Raw genomic sequence first — 22,040 nt, forward strand, 5'->3', positions numbered from 1 at the left:
CTAGAAAAACCGAAGTGAACGGAGAAGTTCATGGAGGTAGGCCTAGGCCCACTCGGGCTGTAGTGCCAGAAAAAAAAAGGGAGACCATCAGTCTCTCTCTTCCCAGGTTCGTATTTTGTTTCGTTTGAAAAGTACTAGCAAACGGCAGGTTGAAATGAACGGTATATTGAAAATAATAACAGGAATCCTGTTTACAAGGGGCTATTTGATTTTGGAGAAAACCTTTTCTTATTACAAAAAACGCAAATGTAAGTTAGGACGGGTACTGGTTTAGCACAAATTTGGAGTTTAGAATTTTGTTATAATAAAGGCCGATGTGATTCACGCATAATTAAGCTATAACATCGTTGCTATTCAGAAACAACGTATGAACACTAGCCACTGATTAAGAGAATATCAGAAGAGGTTTAATTTTAACAGATCTTTTGTATTGCATTAATAAAGCAATTTTATGATCAGGAAATAATTAGATCGGCCATTATTAGTGACGAAGTTCTTAGTAGTCCTAAAGAACAAACTATAGAAAGTGTAAATCCAATTCTATATACGCTTTTTGTGAAGATACATTCTTCAGTGGACTTTCAAGTCATATCTAACGCATTTTTATTTATTTCTTAGTGGGGTATAATATCAAGGTTACTACTGGTATCAAATCAATGTCAGTTTGAAAATATTAATACATTAATAACATTTGACATAAGCCCAATTTGTGACACACTGATGTTTATGAAACTGCACCAGAGATGGGAATTTTAATATTTTTCTATTGAATTTCCATCGGATACTCCACTAGCTGCCAACGGCCATACCATGTTAAAAAAACCGGTTCTCCTCCGATTACCGAAGTTAAGTAACATTGTGTGTGGTTAGTACTTTGACGAGTGATCGCTTGGGAGGATGAAGTGCTGTTGGCACTTCTTTTAGGGGCACGCGGTAGCGTAGTTGGTTGAGGCCCTATGTTACAAGCCGGAAGGTCGGAGGATTGAATCCCGATGAGGTAGATTTTTTAATTTTCCTAATCCTTCTGGCAGCACTATAGCCCTGAGGTCGACTCAGCCTATAATAGAAATGAATACCAGGAATATTCCTGGTGGTAAAGGGCGGCCCGCGCTTTAGGATAACCTACTCACCGCCATCTGTGAGCTGATTGTCTAGAGAAAATATGGGAGCCTCGACGTCTCACAACCCTATGGACCTTTACGGCCTGTTACAGGGATAACTTTACTTACTCCACTAACTAGGCACGGCGATATAAATACCAAAGGAAGTCAAAAGGAACAGTAGTACTCAGATTGATCTTTTTGTGTGTTACTCTGAGTGTCTTTCCATACTAAACAGCATCAGATGTTAGGATGGCAGATGAATCAACTGGAGATAATTTGGAAGGAAGCGGTTGTGACCTAATAGAATTATTTTTCTGTAAATTCCATGGAAAGGTATTGAGGAGAACTAGGAAAACCTCGATCAGAATACGCAATGTCCCGACCTAGATTCGAAAGGAGCAAATTAAGAATGCAAGTCCGGAGCGTTAGTTCTAGACAAACTTCTCGGGCTTCAGATGGCGACTGTAGTATTGTCGAAGATTCACTATTAATAGAGTTATGCACCAGTATTCTGTATACGTGTATATAATGTAATGTAAGAATACAGTGTAACGTGGGGTGTGTATGCAGTATAATGTGTCACTGTTTGCAATATGGCCACTGTAGGACACAGGTTTAGGACAATGTTCGTTGCCGCTGCTTTTATGTGCTGATGAACGGAATGGTAATAAGACACAAGCAAATGCACTAAACAGTAACAATCCATGGGAAATGTATACTTCCTCTTGCGACCGAAACAGATTTATCCTCTTATTCTTCTAACCTGAAGAAGAAAACAGAATGTCCGTCCGAAATTGTGGCAACATTCTGCTAGACTATGTGACGTCACATCCCAGATGACTTTAACATTTATCTATATTTCATGAAACTGAATATACTGTACGTTATAAATATATCTTATCAATTTGTGTTGCAATACAGCGCTGTCTTTAGGATGTATACAAAAACACATTACATTTCCATACTACGAAAAGAAACACGTCCTCCTCTCGCTACCCCATCCTATCTTCCCTATTCAATTCGCATTTTCCAAGCATATAGAATTGGTCGGATTGAACTTTCGCTAGACGAAAATGTTTTAAAGTGCTTCTGAAATCGCAGGCAGCAACCATTACTCGCGGCTGCCTACCTTACAGGAGGAAGCACCTACGTCTTGCCACTTGAGCCACATCCGTACAATATATTAAGAAAGTATTCCGGGAGAGGGAAGGGATACGGAATAGTTTAGGTAGAAGAAGAAGACAAGTTTTGTGGGAAAGAGATAGGAAGATGAGTGAGAGTGATATCGCTTGAGTAGAAACTTCTTCTAGCTCCAGAAGATCTCTTGGCAGAACGCCTACTCGTCTGGTGGCCCTTCTCCAACGAATTCAAAGCGTGGGACTGGACCGGTGTGGGTGGGTGGCACCTCTGCACAGAGATCAGAGCCATGGGGTCACGATAGATGCTTATTTGGACCCGACAGTTTCTGCTGCTCAGACTGTTGCCTTCAGCAAAGTGACACTACCTGAATAAAGGAACTACGCCAAATGTTTCAAAAGGTCTTGTCCATACAGCGGCAAGTCGCCTCCTGTTGCATTGTGAAATTGGACCCATACGTAGTCACAGAATTTTTATTAGGCTGAGGAAATACTGGAATCGCTGAGTTGTCTAGAACGAAGACGAAGGTAATGGGCATATTGACCCGAGGTTCATTGTCTGGCTGTGTATGAAGTTTTGTAGCACGCGGAACTGTGCAGCTAAAGCAATTTATAAATTAGTAAGATATTTGCTACAAGTATTATGTTTGTGGACATTATCCATCGTCTTGTCTATGTTTAAAAACCGTCCTGTTTATTTTTCAAAACACAACGTTTCGGAGATAGGGACTAGGGACTATCTATTGGGCCCAACTGAGAACGTTTTACCTGAGGACGGAGACAGAATCCAGTCTCCTAAACGTTGTTATTTTTTTTAAATAAACAGGACGGTTTTTAAATATAGACAAACACACATTAGATCACTGTGGTCGGGGTGCAAGGGCCAAGAAGGCCCACCTCTAGTACATTCATTAAATATAGACAAGACGATGGATAATGTCCACAAACATAATACTTGTAGCAACGTACCAACATCGCAAACTTTTAGACTTTATTAGTAAGATATTTATTTAAATTTGTTTATCATCGCTCGCGCATTTTTCTACCCTGAAGATGGAGGTGATACGTTTCTCCTAAACGTCTGTTCACACAAGATCTACACGGCGCCCACATCCCAGAAGACAGCCTTCTTAGAAATTACACTGCTTCGACGAATTTTATTATAACATTCCAGTATCAAATTTAATTAAAATCCCATTCAGATCTCCCGAGTTATGTCATTCGTATATACAGACGGACGGACGAAGCTAAAAGCCGTTCTGAAGCATTGCGAAGAGACTAAAACACCGAAATGACAATTACATTTGTGTGAATATAGTTTTCGATCCATAGGGAAGCAGAGCGCCACAGGCATGTTGGTGTCTAGAACATTTATGGAGTTAATGCGCGAACACTGTACAGAACTCTTGTTTGTTTTTCTGTACATCGGAATACCTAAACTGTCTACAAGAAGAAATGCGGGTCAGCTGTCTAATTATTCCCGTACAATGATTTACTACATGCTATGTAGCAGTGCTACTCACGTCAGATGTCAGGTCACGCAGACGGAAGTGGCAAGTATCAGAATTTTTGTCGTTACTTCCTGCTAAATGCAGGTGAAATGACTTCCGTTTCCTTCGTTTTAATGCCCGCCGCTCACTGTCTTCCTAAGAGTAACAAGGTATAAAAAACAAAAACAAACTCCGTGGCCTGTAGTCCGCAAGCGAACTAAACCCAACGAGCGACCGCCGTTTGTCAGCGAAGTTAGTGTCAACTTTTTTGCGGAAAGAGGGTGTCACGTAGTCAGCGCAACGAATCCCCACGGCCGTTAATTTTGGTTTTCTAGACCGGAGCCTTATTTCCTTGAAATAGCTCCTCAATTATCCTCACGAGGCTGAGTGCACCCTGTTACAGACACACTACTTCTCAGAAAATATTGTAGCGCCGGGAATCGTACTCGGGACCTCTGGTTCTGTAGTCAGGAATTCTGACCACTAGCCCACAGAGGAGGTCGGCAGTAATTGAGTACAATATAATAAATACATTTAATAATTTCCGCCTTAATTTTAAAATAGTATTTCATTTTCGTCTCCCAATAATTGACGCTTTGTGAAAAATTAAAATAAGTTTCAAACGTTTTGATAGTATTACTTGTATACATACAATAAATAAGAAGTAGCATTACGGGGCGTGGATCTCGGATGAATTATTAACATGCCCATTAGACGGGACCCTTGTCTTCAAGGCATTGCGCAACCCATGGCTGCTGACAGAGGAAAGGTCTTGCATGTACGTAGAGTAGCTGTGGATATAGTGAATAAGCAATCATGGACAATCATAAATGGCGATCTGCTAGTGTGTGAATTGGGTGGAGGCTGGTAAATGACTGTAAATTCCAGGATGTTACGAAATGTTGCGTAAGTCCCCGGACAATCGGACTGTTGTGAACACATACTCTATACCAGCTCTGGCCCACTACCTGCTAGCTATTCCATCAGACCCTTCTCATCCCCCTCTCTACTATTTCCCTATGTAGCCACACTCCTCTCCTTCTCATATACAGTTGTGTTTACTCGACTGGACTCAGTCTGTTGCACCTGCTCTAGCTGGTTCGCTCGCGGATTTCTTCTTGTCTTCTACCCTCAAGATGGAGGAGATACGTTCCTCCGAAACGTCGGTTAACACATCCCAGAAGACGGCTTTCTTCAAAGTAATGAAGCTTCTGGTTTCATAAAAGCACAATAATTATCGACAAGCTGAGTGTATATTATGAGGAAGAGTCAGTAAATAGGTAAAAAATGGATATAAACGTAAAACATATGATATTCGAATGTGGAAGAAATTTTTATTTCTCGACATATCATCCGCCAATATTGATATACATGCCCCGTCGCTTTACCAATGCATTGAGACCCGCAGCGCAGAAGTCTTTTGACTGCTGTTTCAGCCACTTCCGTACCACCGTTTCAACCTCTTCATCATCAGCAAAACGTTTGCCACGTTTCTCGACCCAGTTGTGAACCGATTTACACGACAAACACTTCCCACCATAAAGAGGCAACATTTGTTTAGGAATATCCTTCGCATTGAGTCTTTTGCATNATTTTGACTGCTGTTTCAGCCACTTCGGCACCACCGTTTCAACCTCTTCATCATCAGCGAAACGTTTGCCACGTTTCTCGACCCAGTTGTGAACCGTTTTACACGACAAACTTTTCCACCATAAACAGGCAACATTTGTTTAGGAATATCCTTCGCATTGAGTCTTTTGCATACAGAAACTCATGAAAGGACGCTGCTCTTCGGTATATATTCCTCAAGCATGATTGCCATTCTGACTGCTGAAACCAGCCTCTGAACATGCGCATGCGCGTCTGCTACCTAGGATTTCATGAAGCTGAAACGGTAAGCCCAAACGGGGCCCAAATTCAAAATGTCGATAAGCTTTACTTGCCAGATGTATTTCATTGTTGCTCAGTATCCACCAAACAACAATGGTCTATCGAGCAACAATCGAGTTTTCCAAAGCAACAAATCGATCTTTTAGGAGAAATAAAGTAAAATTTCTCTGATAGTCCGCACGTTTAAAAGACAACTTTTGTGAGACACGGATTATATTTTAGAAAAATTTCGTGTAATGGTACCCCTATTCAGTACCATTTCTATCGCCGAGAAATGCCCATGACTAGACTTTATCAAACCCCTCTAAAAGACCATCTCACAGCGGGAATTCCCGTCCCCGGCCATTTGGATCACCAGTTCAGTGATGAACAATGCAGACTACATACCTGAAACCACCACTCCCCACGGGCCTTTTTAAGGTCAACGTATCAATATTGTAACATACTTGTACATATGTACATATGTATATCCATGCCCACGTGCACTATATTTTTATTTCCTTATTAACATTCCACCGAAGTTAACTATTGCATCTGCTATTCAAGCAAAGTAATATTTAAAGCAATATATCCGTGCAATCAGTTGTTATGTAGTACATATATGTGGTGTTTACTGTAGAACACTACCAAAATTCTCACCCATCCACCCTTATTCATAACTCACCCCTATAGATTTCTTGGAGAATTTTCACTGCGTGCAATATTTTGCGCCCATTTTTTAATTGTACACGATATTCACGGTAGCTCGTGTGGTCTCTAATTAGAGGCAGCCCCAGAACAGGGAGGAATGGCGCTACCTTCGTGGACTAGAGATCCTACAGTCCTGGTCGGTAGCATCTGCTGAGGTCCACGTCCCGAGGGTATGGGGTAGGGATTAGGAATTACTTATTAGTCAATGTGAAGGAAGGTTAAACCCTAACGAAAAAGACTTGGCCCTCCAGATAAGGGTTGCTGAGAACCTTGTAAACTCTTAATATACAAATAAAATACGCGCCAGTCTCAGCTTAGTGCAGCAAAGGACTGATGCAGGAAAAGATTATTAGCCTGTTAATAAACTGAATGCATGAATGAAAATGTGAATAATCCGCTTTATTATACATATTCCATTCGCGTTTCGGAGTTTTTATTTTGAATGCACATTCTCCAGTGCTTTTGTTGGACAAAAGTTTAAAATATGTGCTTTATGTGTGCAGCACATACAAGTATGAAATAAAAAATCACAACACAGATTAAATTCCAAAGATAAAATACATACTTCTATATTCCTTGAAAAATCACATATACGTATACTAGCACATACAAGAACCTTTCTGTGCGAAACTTTTTGGAGTAGAATGTCCTTATTAATTTATCTTCCAGAATCCATATGTTCTTTCTCGGTCTAAAAACGAGGTGCTTATTACGAAGGAACTATTTATAACCAGAACGACGCGGCCTACATTTTCTATTTATCCTGTCTCTTTCCTACTCATGTCCTTCCTACGTGCTTATTGGAAACGATCTGTTAAGGATTCCTCTGAATTTCGTCACACAGGAAGCTCAGAGCGGGGGGAGGGAGCGAATTGAGCTGTTCCTGCCTGGACCAATATTTTTACGCTTCTTCTAAATTTTACATTTCCGGAACAACTGTTCGACGCTTCATCTTGTAATTTGGGTGAACATTTCCAGCTTCACTTGCTTCCATATGAGATTCATCAACCATACAATTTTGCACTTCTCTCGATCTGCCGAACGCAGGGAAGAACGGCAAGTGAGCGGAAGATGCAGCTTCACAAAATGGTTCCTTTAGAACTCTTGTGTCCCATTCATATATCCAAGGATGATACACGTTGAAGTGAGTGTATTGATGACTCTGACACTGAATTATGTTACTGTAAGATAAAGCAAGATTCGTAAAGTTTGCACACTACAATCCCATTTAAGTTAGATCAATTTGGGCAAAACATTATCATAAAGATAAAGTCACCACAATTTGCGAAGTCTATTCCATGAGGGCGTACAAAGGTCCACGCTATACATTTGAATTAGATTAAAGCGAACGATCAGTTTCACGCTCCGGTTGCTTTAACTCAGTTTAATTATTTCACATTATTAATTGGATAAGTGCTTGAGTGGGACACAGAACTGATCTGGACGTGATGTGGAAAATAAAAATTCTCGCGACAGCCTAGTACAGATCGTCGGTTTTCCCGCACGTGGACCGTCATTTTATTGGCAAAGATTCTGGGCATATGGGCCTATTTTATTTGAAACCCAGTAATTATTCGCTACCTATAAAGCCATGATCTTGTTGCGGTTCGCTCTCCACGCAGTAGATTCTTCTCGGGCTGTTGTAAACCGAATGGCTTAAGTAACTCGACATGCTGGGTCCACTACCACAGAAACCACCATTTGCTTATCTGGCTGTGTGACAACGAGATATAAAATGGTAGCAATGACGGAAGGAAGTAAAATAGAATTCAAATTACTGGAATGATGTTCCTATGTTCATATAGAGAGATTATATAGGAAAACAGCAGAACGAACATGTAAAAGGAAGATTAATTATGACCTGAATAAGAGAACAGGCAACACAAGACACACCTGCATTGGTCACATTGAAAGGCACAAGAGTGAAATATTCGTAAAACAACTATTTGAGCGTGGAGCAAACGGAAGAGAGTTGTATAAATACCTGTAAAATGAGTGCTAGATCAGTTACTAAACTTTGGAGCCAGAAGTAACACGTGGTACTGAGAAAGAAGATGTATGAATACTAACTGAGGTTCTTATAAATTTCCGGGTCGATACAGATTCACGATTACGTATTTGTGCAAGGATTTCTCCTGCTTGTAATTATATAATATATGTGTTTTAAGTGCCTTATAATGTAGGGCCTAAAGATGTTTATAGTAATATCAGGAATTGCTTTACATGAGGAAGAATTTACATAACAAGGGTAAAATCACTTATTGGCGATGAAATTGTTTAGTATTACGAAATATTCATTTCTGGGATATTTCATTAATTCCCATTTACATTGCTACACTTGACAGGGTTTGCTGTGAAACGTTTTATGATAGTACTATCTAAGATTTCCACTGAGAACCAGAGGACAACCAAAGTAACTCAAAACAAAATAAAAAAACTGATATTTGGAGCGAAAACTTCAGAATATGAAACAATTAAAACGGATTACACTTAACTAAGTAGACATTAAAAATCTTAATCTTTAACATACTTTAAAGTGAATTAGTAGAGTCCAAACGGTATTATTTGTAACGTAACTCCAATAACTGAAACAGCTAGCTGTCTCTCTTGGTTTAATATCCCAAGCAGTAAACGTTCTCATAAAGCTTCAGATATTTCCTAAAACGTATGCAGGAGACTGGAGCAGAAGCACCTGTCGGTTGCTTTACAGCACAGTTATTTATGAAGAACACCAGAAAATTTGTCATGATATTACGGACAATAAATATAAGGCAGGACCTCCCAGTCCCAAGATGAAAATCACGAAATCTGAGGCTACTTCTTCGGCGAATTTAACAATGGCCCTCGCTAAATATGTCTCAGTGTCAACACCATTGCTAATGTCTAAGAGGATAAATATATAAATATATCAATAAGAAGGCCAAGCAGTCAATAAAAAAGTAGCCGATTCGTAAGCAAAAAAAAAATTGAATAATCATGTTTGAATTTCAATAGCTGTGTAGTTGTCTGAAGGAAGTTATCCAAAGGAAGTGATCTCGCAGTTTAAGTTCCAGTAATTCACTTTTGTTTCTGGCGTGAAATTGTTAGCTCGACCGCTGAACACTGAGAGAAAGTTAAAAGGATTCTTAACGTGATAATCAATATGAAATTATTACGATTCAAGGACAGACAACTTAAACAAAGCGTAATTAAATTAATGAGAAGAAAAATACCGAATGATTTCATGTGAACGGCTTGCATCCATAACAGTCTGGCTTGCGGTAAGTACTCGCAGCTGTATAGCACATTGCGTTAGGGTGCAGGGGCTGTTAGCAATTTCGCTTTTAATTTCAATGCAAATACAATGTGCCATTCTTCTTGTCCTTGCTGCGATGTGTAGGATAAAATCCTGATAATTAATGGTATGGATGATCAGAATCAACGTTTATACATCATTTATATTACCTTAATCTTCTTTAAATGGATTCTAATTAATAGTCTGGAGATAATTTTAACTTCAGTAACAACTTATATGTGATTTAGCAGAGATCGTGCAGTCTGTCTGTTGCTTTGCTAGCATCCCAGTAACTCGCTTAGTGCCCTACATGCAGTTTATCACCGGAGCCTAACATCCGTGACAGGTCTGCCTGCCATACGGGCCCCAGTTAACGTCCCATATAACGTAAGTGGGACCGTTGTTCCGTGTCAGCGTACAGCCGTGCTCTCTGACCGATGAATGGTTCCGCCGCGTTGAGTTCCGGTCCTCTAGCAGAAGCAGCAATCGTAGGGCTACGCGGATCAGAACCGTTGTGATGTATCTTGGGAAGATGGGGGAAAGCAAGACAAACCAGGAAGAGAAAGAAAAGGGAGAAAAATATATAAAGAAGGACGTCAAATGAAGGACAAAAGTAGACAAGCAATGAAGGAAGAAAGTAAGGGAACAAGAAGAAAGAATCGAAATAAGGAAAAAAAAATAATTAAAGGAAGGATTCAAGGGATAAAGAAAAGGCTGTTATAAGCCTATGTTTTGCTTTTCCTTCTCCCCACAAACATTTCTTATAAAATAGTTCAGTTTTATACGCAGAGACTAAAAGCGTTTACCTAACATAAAAAAGGATTCTGGTTTGTTTTCTTTTACAGAACTAAATTGTATTTTTAGAAATTTCTCTCTCATCAGCTCTAAATGCAGGAGTCTGTGCTTTATAGCCTCTATTTATCCATTCCTCACTACAAAGCTATCTTTTTAGGGGGGGGGAGTTACAATTCCTGCCTATTAATCGAAATAGAAATACCAGAAATTTATAAATTTAGATTCTTCCACAATCTATTAACATTATTCGGTTGCTGAAATACTCTGCCAGTAGGGCGTTAGGGATGAGTACGAGCACATGATCAAACGGGAAGTGAGAGTATCAGGAACGAAAACATTGACACGTGACTATATAACACTGCAATACAGACAAAACTGGAAGAAATATACTTCCGTAATGAAACTAAGAAGAATGCTGCATAAAATTTGTAATTTTAAGTCACAGAAATTCAGTGAATATGGTGGAAATATGATATTTAAAGTTCTTTAAAAAGGCGAGACATAACAGGATTATCATCTACACGCAAGGACTACTATATAACAAAAATATTTTTATTATCCTAGAATTGTATTTCAATCAAACTGAGTGATATTTTTCCATCAATAGAAAATCAGCAAATTTAAAAGTCAAAGAAACGAACAGCGCAGTAAGTAAGACGAATGTGAATAAGCCTATAAGCTAGGTAATTAATATTTTACGAGAAGTGCGGTCTTTTGGACTATAGCACTCTGTAATTTTAAAACAGCTCGATGTTACGGAGGGACGTATAACCTGTATCTCCAGGGTCAGCGTGTAAGCCAAGTAAGAGACCACATGAATTAGGTGGAAAGCCGTGCCGCTTAGGTCTATTTCAGACCGCCGTGAGAAATTAAACACCAACCCAATATTTCATGTTCATTTCTCACTCTGTTTCTTAACGCTTATTCCTCATTTCGATTTGTTGTTAAACTGTACGAGTACAATCACTATTTGTTTTAGTCAGGTGACATGCGGTTTTCAAGCAGCAAGAAAATTGGTTACTGGAGTAGTCAGCATATAAAAACCACGCCTTCTCTATCCATACTTTAACACAGGGACAAGATATCTGTGCAGTTTATATTTTTTTCCACATGAAGTGCAATATTACTTCAAGATAGGTCATGCTATAATCTTCGTAAAAACTAACTTTATTGAGCTAGCCCTTCTTGACAAGCCGCCAGTTGTGCAGTCACTCAAGAAATTTCCAGGATTTTATGGAAACCAAAGGTTCATCACCGTGTTCACAGCAGCCCTCTACTGGTCGCTATCCTGAGCCAGATCAACCCAGTTAATGCAACCCCACATTATCTCTAGAAGATCCATTTTAATATTGTCCACCCACATACGTCTTGGTCTTCCTAGTGGTCTCCTTCCTTCTAGCTTTTCTACCAATATCCTATATTCATTCCACGTTGCTCCAGTTCCTTCTACTTGGCCTGCTATCTCATCCTCCTTGACTTGTTCATTCTAATTATATTTGACGAAGAGTACAAGTTATGAAGCTCCTCATTTTGCAGTTTTCTCTAACCTCCTATCACTCCATTTCTTTTCCGCACCCTCTTCAGTCTATGTTCCTCACTTAATTCCAGATACAAAGTTTCAAGCCCATACAGAAAAGAAACGCCAAATAAAATTTCCTAAATTCCCTAAAATTATCATAAGCCTCCCAGTATCATCATCTACTAAGATTACGCACATAAAACTAACGCTTAAAAAGTCATGCTAAGGCTCTCCTGCAAGAAGAGAAGGAATGGGCTCAGCATGTCGTTAGAAGCATTCAGTCCTGTAAAGTTAGTTTGATATTCTCTGAAAGAAACGGACAAAAACAGAAAAATAACGTAAGGTTTACAACTTCAATTCACATGTCGGCATTTGTAACAATCAATTTTTATTTTATAGCCTATTTCATTCCTTCTGTTTGTCCTACCATCTTATGTGCCTAGTTCTGTTTGTCTTATGAGAACCCCCAACAGACGCGGCCATAACGAGTAATGGCAGACCCTAGAACATATTCATGGAGGCTTTTGTGGCTTATTATATGAGAATACGTAGAAACAGACACACATACAAAGACGTGAAAGATTTCTCTACTTTTGCTATGCTTCTTTCTTCCTGCAAAAATCCTCCCTCTAGCTCTATCCACCAATTCATCCAGAATTCTCAAAGTAGTGGCGTCCTTCATGATGTGAAGGCTAAACTCTGGCATTTCTCTTTTTTCTGTCACAGACGTGGGTCTTGTGGCTGACTGACGGACTGGATTCGTTATAGTGTTCAACTTTTTGAAAGACCAGGACGTAGACAATTCACCATATAGACCTGCTGGAAAAAGGAGCAAAAGAGGAAAAATATGTAGAGAAAGATAGAAAGAAACTTTCTGAACCATAGCAAACAAAGAAATAAAAAACGTTACTACACATTTCTACTTTGTGAAAGACGGCGGAGTTGCCATCGCATTTCAGCTGAAGATTGTGTAATGGTCATTGCCTTTTGTTCAGTTTTCTCCTTTTATTCTTCTTCTCTCATGTCTCTCTCCACTGTAGTCTTCTTACTCATTTTATCACCTCTCCTTCGGTAATTGTGAACCATTTTTATTTGTCCAGAAGAAATTTTGCTTCGAAAATGTGACTCAAATTTTATTACGAAGATTTTTCTTGCCCTTGTCAGAACACTAAAACTGTGAAATTAGGTAGCGAGGTGGAAGGATACAAATAATGGGGAGTTAGACAAATAGAGTTGATGCACAAGAATGTAGTTCTGAATTCCGTATCTAGTCTTAATTTAATGCCGAATTTCAGAGTCTGCAGTTCTCGAAAAAGTTTCACGAGAGTAATATTGTAGATTTTGCCGAACAAGGAACAACGGTTTTCATATTTCTTTCAATTATTTAATTTTATGAAGCTAGTAATCATGTTAAATTTTCTTTTAAATGCTCAACTTGTACCAGATACTAGTAACATATACCCATATAATAATATAATGAAACATAAATGATGGAACGAGAGGGATTTTTGATATAATCATTATCGAAAATATTGTGAACTCCTTCGGTCGGGTAGATCTTTTGTCACTTTTCTGAATCTTACATAACTCTTCATTTACCTAGTTAAGAAGATGTTCCCTTAAGTAACTCAAATATTTCTTCCTCCGTCCCTCCAGGTCTGTCACTCATAAACCCCATCACATTCCTCTAGTTACACTTCCTGGAGTCAAATGTTATAATCAGGGCCTGGATTTTGACGACATGTCATATTTTTTTCCCTTGTATCCTATGCGATGCTCTTAAATATATAAATCTCGGATATGAGCTGCTGGTTACAGAAATGTAAATTTTATAGGTATTTTTTTCTATTTTTTGACATTTTTAGGTTTAAGGTCATTTTTAATTTTGGAGGTAATTTTTTGGTAAATTTTTGGACTTTAAAGGGTATTTCTTGTCATTTTTGGCCATTTTAGGGAATTTTTCTACATATGTTTCCTGAAATGTGAATAACATGGAAGTGAAGTGTTCTTTCTTTTCTCCTTTAGGTCATTTTTTTGGATTTTTCGGTCATTTTATAAGTAATATTTTTAATATTTTCAGGTCATCAAAATCCGGGCCCTGGTTATAATGTATTATCCTACAAACCAATTCATTGCACTTTGCATTCCTTTCTCATGCATTTGACAACTTCGCTTCCTAATGAAATCTGTACCGTGCTTTTCAGATGATTGTTGAAACAAATGGTACACTCATTCCTCCCAGGTTCTCCGAAGTCATTACTCACGATCATCCCCACTTTTCATCAGATCAGTATAAGATTTAGCAGCCTTAAGCACTCCGAGTTCGAATCCCTCTATAAATGCTCTACAGAAATACAACACTTAGATCTTATGTAGTGTCCCATGCAATAGATGCTGTAATGGCAAGTGAAATAAAACTGATTTTTATCCAGAAAATGTTTATGTCGGTAGGATCTAAATCCAACCACTCTTAATATAACAGTCCACAAGAAAGGATCTGTGTTCGCCAGGTTCTTTGTTGGTTTCCAACACAAATTAGCAAATCTGGGCCCCTTTCGCATACAGCACGTTTCTGTGTACGTGCTCTTAATATTGTGTGCAGTATAATAATGGTGAACAGAGTCCCCATATAGCGATTATTCAAATTGCGCAAGTTACAAAAAACGCCCACCCCTAACCCAAAATACAACATCGATTCAGTCCAGAGAAATCGCATGGAGCACAATAAAATAATTCACTTTATCGCATTCACTCGCCCTTAACCCTGAGCAAATTAGTTTATACGGTATTGTCCGTGGTTCCTGAATGCGTATGACGTCAGCAACCGTGGAATTCAGTGACGCGAGTTGGTTACTTGGCCATGGGCATGGTAAAATTATGACAATTACACAAAATAACATCGAAACAGGAACAAGTATAAACTATAATATTAAAAATATTTTTCCGAATGATATAACCGTTATTATCAATAAGCATTTTTAGAAAATTACATTTCTTTGTAAACGAATAATTTAATGTTTAATTCTTCTTCCGGAAAATGAACCTTCATACGGTAATTTTGTCGTCTGTTCAGTACTTTGGGTGAATAATGTACAACAGAACATCTCATACAAGACCAAGCTGACATAAGGCACTTGGCATGATTTAATTCGGAATGCAGTGTATTAGGATCACTAATTAAGGAACTGCTGTTGGGTTTACAGTAACATACTCGTAATCATTTCGCTTACAACAGTCCAGTACAGAGAATGACAAACAATTTTGTATAGATACCTATAAAATTGAGAGGCTTTAATAGCACTTGGTATTCAATTGTGTTCATATGTGTATTTACACAATTATATATATATATATAAAGAGAACCAATACTGACGTTAAAAACGGGCAAAGAATTTATTCCAGTAAGCCTAACAAAAAAACTCAAGCAAATGAACAAAATTTCTTAACACCTTCAATTCTGTTGCTTTTAATATTCTCCACTGTTTGTGAAAATAATTCTGGTCACATTTCGGTTGCCTGGTCTGGTCTTTTAAAATGAATTTCATGGTTAGCTGAACGTGAATTACTAGCCGGTAGTCTACATTAATTTAACTTTCAGTCATTATGTGAGTCATGTAATTCATATTACTGTAATTATTTCTATCAATGCCAGTCAAGAATTTGAAACTCTAAAGTGCATGGAATAACACTTACTGTCCATAGTGATAACGTAAAATTGAGAATTCCTAGAAAAGTAAATGTTAAGAAGGGCACCCTTGTGATACCTGAAGTCCTCAAAGTGGTAACTATCAACAATTCTGTTCTTTGGAATACAGACTTTTGGCATCTGATAGAACTCACATGTGTTTCGGAGAAACATACAACCTCCATCTTCAGGTTCGAACAGCAAAACCAATAAAGAAACAAGCAAACAGAACGGTAGATTAATAAGGGGGGTAAGAAATGAATACTGTAGAGATGAGGACAGGAAATAAATCAAGTTTTCAAGTGATAAACATTCGAATTTTTCTTCAGGCATTTTCCACTGCTAGTTTAATATTATACTTCCTCAAACAGCTACATAATCTTTATAGTTTTACTGATCCATTCATCACACGTAAAAATAAACATGACGAAACTTAATCACCGATAGTGACTCTGAATTCAAAACTATAAATTTCTACCAGAGGGATCTATGGAATGCAGAAGATGTTACAAACGAATCAAGTCCAACACATGGCTATTTCTGAGCTGCCTAACTGCATGGGATCAAGCTATTCCTTTCTTGCATGATGATAAAGCTCGTTTTAATGCAGTTACTGATAAAATCACGAAGCACATTTGTCATATGAAGTAAGTAAATCTTCCCGAAAGACAGTCTGAGTGTGTGCGCCAATGAGGACTAGAAGCGTGTGTTCAAACAGAGTACGTTTCCAAGTTCCTTTTCTACATTTCTGTAGCCTCTCGTATTACTTGCAAACTTGGCAATAATTCATATTTTCATTTTTTATTCAAGTAGCAGCCGTTGTGGATGTGGGGTGGGGGGTAATGTTTCACCATTAGCTGCAGTGACGTAGTCTGCTTATTAGAGCCTGTTCGCTGCGGTTACAACAGCAGTGTGGGTCCACTAGCGCGCTGAAATATGTGCTGAGTACCTTATTGACAGGCACGTGCAGCGCAAAACAGCAATTTGTTATATGCGAAAATTTCATGCGCGAAATAACCTATTCGCACGCCTTCTCTGTGTGTAGGTAACAAATGCCCTTTCCTGGACCGGATTTCTTTCATTTTCGTACTGATGAAAACACTGCAATATTGGGCATCATTAAAGGAGACTTTTAACTCAATATTGTAAACATTATAGACATATGCGTCTTACTGCCGAAAACATTCCAAAACAATTCACTGTAGTAAGACTGATTGCTGTATTTACAACTGAAAACCACGTCATTAAATCGAATTATAAGTAAGTAAAGTAAAAAAGTAAAGTTATCCTTGTAACAGCCCGTAAAGATCCATAGGGTTGTGAGATGTTGAGGGTCCCACATTTTCTAGATAATCAGCTAACAGATGGCGGTGAGGTTGTCAGCTGTATGAGCCGGCCGCCCTTTACTCCCAGGAATATTCCTGGTACTCATTTCTGTTAGAAGCTGAGTCGACCCCAGGGCCATAGTGCGGCTGGAAGGATTAGGTAAATTGAAAAAATCCACCTCATCGGAATTCGATCCCTGGACCTTCCGGTTTGTAGCATAGTGTCTCAACCAACTACGTTACCAATACATATAATTAATTTACTGCAGGAGGAGATATGTCTGGTAGTAAATGAAAACTGAATTTGGCATGGCGACAAAATGCGAGTCAGTGTGGAATGCATCTGATATGCTATGAGGACTTTTCAATCCTCACATTCAGGTCGCAGCAACAGGACACAGATTGTTCCTTGCCCGTTACCAGGAAGAAGTATCCACCATCGGAACCAGGAAGTTACACATTACATAATTATAAAATACACACTTTCAGTCTTGGACAGCTCAAAAAGTCGAATTCTTGAGTTCGAATCGTGCTGATGGCATTCATATGTAATTTTGCTTGTGTTGCTCCTATCCTACGTATGTAGAGGCCCTGAAATGGACGACTCTCCCGCCCAAGAGGTCGAGGTCGTAACTAGTGACTAAATGATTTATTTCTCTGTATTTAGGTATGAATGGGAACAGACTGCACGGCACAACACGTAATAAGGTAATAATAATTATTCCTAATAATTATTATTTATTTTCATGATCTACATGTTGAACTCAGCAGCCATGGGTCAATTAAAGGGTCAACATAAATACAAGAAACAAAGAATCAAATAATAAAAAGCGCAATCGATTAACATTATCTAAATTTTGAAACACGTTCAGTTCAATTCTTTATTCATATACGTGCTTATTATATATCCCAAAGGCCAGTTATGAAATAAGCATGAGCAAAGATGGAAACAATCAAAGACATGAGCACAAACGAAAACAAAAGTAAAAACAAAGCATCTTAGAAAATAATAACATTTCAATAAATAAAATCGCGCCAGCCATCATGTGGCGTGAGAAAAAATATATGTACATATATTTATATTAAATACAATTAATATTTCAATAAGTGGAAAGAACGACCATAAAATATGATAAATGTAAATAGTTTTCTTTACAAATACCTTGATATCCCTAGATAAAACACTAGCAGTTGAAATGTATCTAGCAAACAGACAATATCTGCTTGTGGAGCAAACACTGAACAAAGCAAAATTTTCGATATACCGAGCAGGCACTCGAAGACCAGCAGTTTCAGAAAAAGGACAGAATTTAAAACAAAAGTAAACTTGAAAATTTTGTGAGTAATAATAACACCAACAATAATTATTGTAGCTAAATTAAAGCTATGAGAAAAGTCTGAATTAGTTCTTTATTTCATTACATTACCCAATCTAGCTACGCGTCAAGACTTGGTAAGATCTCTCGTACAATGACATTATCGCTATCAACATACTTAAAAGCTGTAACGCATATGCAATGCAAAACTCCTGCTTCCTCTCGGTCAGTTTGATTAGCAGGAATTGCTGTTTCCGAGTTCAGGTAGCCAATATGTCAGACTCCGGTTCTCGCGGTGACACATACGAGAATTACTGTCTTCAGGCATGTGACGGCGTGTAGTTTGGTGTCTATGACATGTACAATAGGCCAATCAGTGGCCGCCGTGCCGAGTGGACCCAGCTGGACTCCACCACCCACTATCGAATTAAATATAAAAAAAAATTGGTGTCTACATAATTTTTCAGTTACTATATTGTTTTCCTTCCCTTTTTCACAGCAAATCATGTTTTTTTACATTCACTATAGAGTTAAATTTCTTGTAATGAAGATAATCCACATCCTGTCTTAGACAGTGTTCACTACTGTGTGTAGTTTTTTTATTGCTAGTGGGGTGGGACTAAGTCCCTTGTACTGCGGCCACTTCTGGCCTATTGTACCAGCCCCAGATATAGGTGAGAGTGATTGTGGAGCAATTGGTGGAATGAAGATTGGCAGGGGAAACCGAAGTACTCGGGGAAAACCTGCCCCAGCGTCACTTTGTCCACCACAAATCTAAATTCTAAAGGCATTATCACCAGGTTAGTGTGTTAAGATACTCGTTTATTTGCGCTCTAACAACAGTGCGGAGTTCTCGAATGCCGTGAAGAAAAGATAAGCGATTTGGTACGATCGAGAAAGGCATGAAAGAAAAACATCAACGCACAATACAATAATATCAATAATGGAGAAACAAGAGACCATAGCGGTAACGCTACGAACTCGTATTCGGGAGATACTGTGTTCGAATTTCGGTCAGGACCCCGGCTTTTCTGCTTGAAGTTTACCGTTGTTTTTTTTTAACATATCCTCAAATAAACTCAATCAAATGCTGAGAGAGTAGCTCGATTAAGCCAAGACCGCTTCCTTCCAAATCCATTCCAAGCCATTTTTCTTTTATCACCCTAACATTAGACACCCTGTCGTCTGAGCTACCGAGACAGCAGTAAAATAAGCCACAAGAAACAAGAGAACAACGAGTTGGTTCGCAGTTGCATAGTCTGTGGGAAGCTAGAAATATTTCATTCTTTATTACCTCTTTACGTTGTGTTTCTTTTACTTTTTATTTCAGTCCGTGCTTTGGTGTACCGACATTTATGGCTTGGAATACGCTGTTTTAAGGTAAGAAACAAAATTAAGAGAACAATTGCTATTTTTTTCAAAGCAAGTACACATTTTATTTCGTCCGTGAGCTACAGTGAGTATGATAATGTAACAGACTGAAGCATCTATACAGGTTTATGTTCACCGGTTTCATCCAGGATCACTAGAAAGGAGTGGGAAGTACTGTAAGAAATAACTACAAATTTCAGCTGAGAGAAATAACGGTAATATCGGAAAATTTTTACTCCGAAACTCTATTAACATAATGCTTGTTTCAGCTTATCCTAACCTGTTTCAGCAGATAAATGACATTAACTTCAAGAAACCAATAACAACGAAGGGCAAGGTATTGTGAGTTCTAACCCTGTACGCTTTGGAAAAGACTGACGTTTCGGAGGAACGTATCGTTTACTTATTCAGGGTCGAAAAGTAAGACAAATAAGGAACGAGAAAAACGCAGGTGGCAAGCAGTGATCTGTTTGCAGTACTGAAACTTGCACATTTGTGCAGATAAAATTAAATTAATTACATTATATATAATGAGTGTCTCTGAACAACTGACAATATCCTAGGTAAAAAGATAATATAAGAAAGTTTAACTATATGGAAATCTAGCCAAATTCGGTAAATTGTGACACTCCGTGCAGAATATGAGTGCGCTCTACCGCTACTTAGTAAAGATACACTTTGCTTGTATTTTCGACCCGGTTAGCAGCTCTCTATGCAGTACAATGTCAGACACGTTTGTTACACGCAAAGTCCCCTAGCCGCCCTCATGAGAAATTACAATAGTGTCTGTCGTGATAGACCTACGTGCAAGTGCCTTCTATTGAATCTCCCAAACGACTGTCAGAATCCTGCCGCCGTCTCTACAGACACTTCTAATTACCACTTTGCGTGCTCCACTGTTGCGGTCCTAGTTGACTTCTAACTCCCCCGTCTGCCTTCATAAGGCACTCGAAGCCACGTGACCACACCCAGCAGCACTGGTACTTATTATTCCGGAACAATAATAATATTCCGGCTTCTTTGAACTTCGGGATTTCTTGGTTTTTGGACTTCGTCTATCGTGTGGTATTCTAGATGTGTTTTGTTTCAAAGTTGCGGCAGGCCTGAACTAATTGTCACGTAAGATCTACTGCGCAGTATCGTATAAACATATCGTAAAATTCAAAGTTTCTATTTAATGAAGCTTTTACTGAAATCGTTGATATTAAGATGCGTTTCTACGTACTACTAATGGATGGGCCTGTAAAACCGCAGTAAATACTGAGTGTGGTTAATGGCGGGACACCGCAGACACCTTACTTTGTATGTCCATGCTTCACATCTCTCTCGGCACAGAAGCACATTCACAACCCATTCGCCTCTCATGGTGATTTACATAAACAAGTCTTAACAGTAATTCAAACAAAGTTTCTCAAGCGCATTTTGCTTAAGTTGCTGTTGTACTATATTTACACAGGTACGTTGCAAGGCAACATGCAACCGAGAGTCACGTTATTCTTGTTATATATATTTCTGCATCATGTTCGTGTTCGTAAATAAACCGTCTAGCCTTAATGCTTTCATATACTACACTAAATTTAAATAAAGTTTCCTTCCTTTCCTTCTTCAAGGGTATAGACCATTGGTCTGTTTCCCAGTTAAAGAGAGTATATCCTCGGATTTAGTGAATTCACTTCAGTTGCAAAGGTCGTATGGCGTCCCATGAGAAGCACAAATTATCACGTGTAATCAATGGTCAAGATGTATGCACGGTTCGTCTAACAATGTTGCCCATACCGCAGAGTGTAAAGCTGCGAATGTTGCGATGATGAATGTTGAAGGTAAAGCTAGCCCTGTAACAGACCTTGAAGGCCCACAGGGTTGTGAAAGGTTGAAGTTACCATGTTTTCTACACAATCTGCCCCCAGATGGCAGTAAGGTTGTCAGCCTTACTGGCCGGCCGCTCTTTACCACCCAGGAAGATTCCCGGTACTCATTTCTGCTAGAGGCTGAGTCGACACTGGGGCAATAGTGCGGCTGGAAGGATTAGGTCGATTAAAATATCCAGTGACCTCATCGTGAATCGATTCCCCGACCTTCTGGTTTGTAGCACAGTGACTTAACCAACTACACTAGCACGTGCCCTTGGTAGCATGATTAATGAAAAATAATTTAGGTAGGATATGCATAGAAGGGACTATAGCCTATTTTGAGATATTGTCACAATATCTGCGGATATACCGAAGACTACTACAAGTGCCTCATGAGGATAGGCGGTGTCCGAGCCTAGAGGATAGTGAAGAATTCTAATAGAGGCGCTGGTAGGATATTTGAAGTTCGACCTGCAGAAACTGAGCAAACCCCCAAAATAAGAATAGTCAATTCCCGCCATTGTTTACCCAGCCGGTGTTCGTTCTCGGAATCCTCCGAATACAAGTAGAGAGTGTTGCAACCAACAGAAAGCGGT

The 22,040-nt window shown here is 38.9% G+C and overlaps 1 protein-coding gene and 1 pseudogene across 3 annotated transcripts in view; one reads left to right on the forward strand and one right to left on the reverse strand.

Moving 5' to 3' along the window:
- LOC111875430 (hemicentin-2) overlaps positions 1-22,040 on the reverse strand; it is a 462,602-nt gene that overhangs the window by 428,404 nt on the left and 12,158 nt on the right. The gene's annotated exons all lie outside the window — the stretch shown is intronic.
- On the forward strand, positions 796-914 carry LOC111875432 (annotated as a pseudogene).

The sequence above is a fragment of the Cryptotermes secundus genome, unplaced genomic scaffold (assembly GCF_002891405.2).
Source record: "Cryptotermes secundus unplaced genomic scaffold, Csec_1.0 scaffold253, whole genome shotgun sequence".
Classification (NCBI taxonomy): Eukaryota; Metazoa; Arthropoda; class Insecta; order Blattodea; family Kalotermitidae; genus Cryptotermes; species Cryptotermes secundus.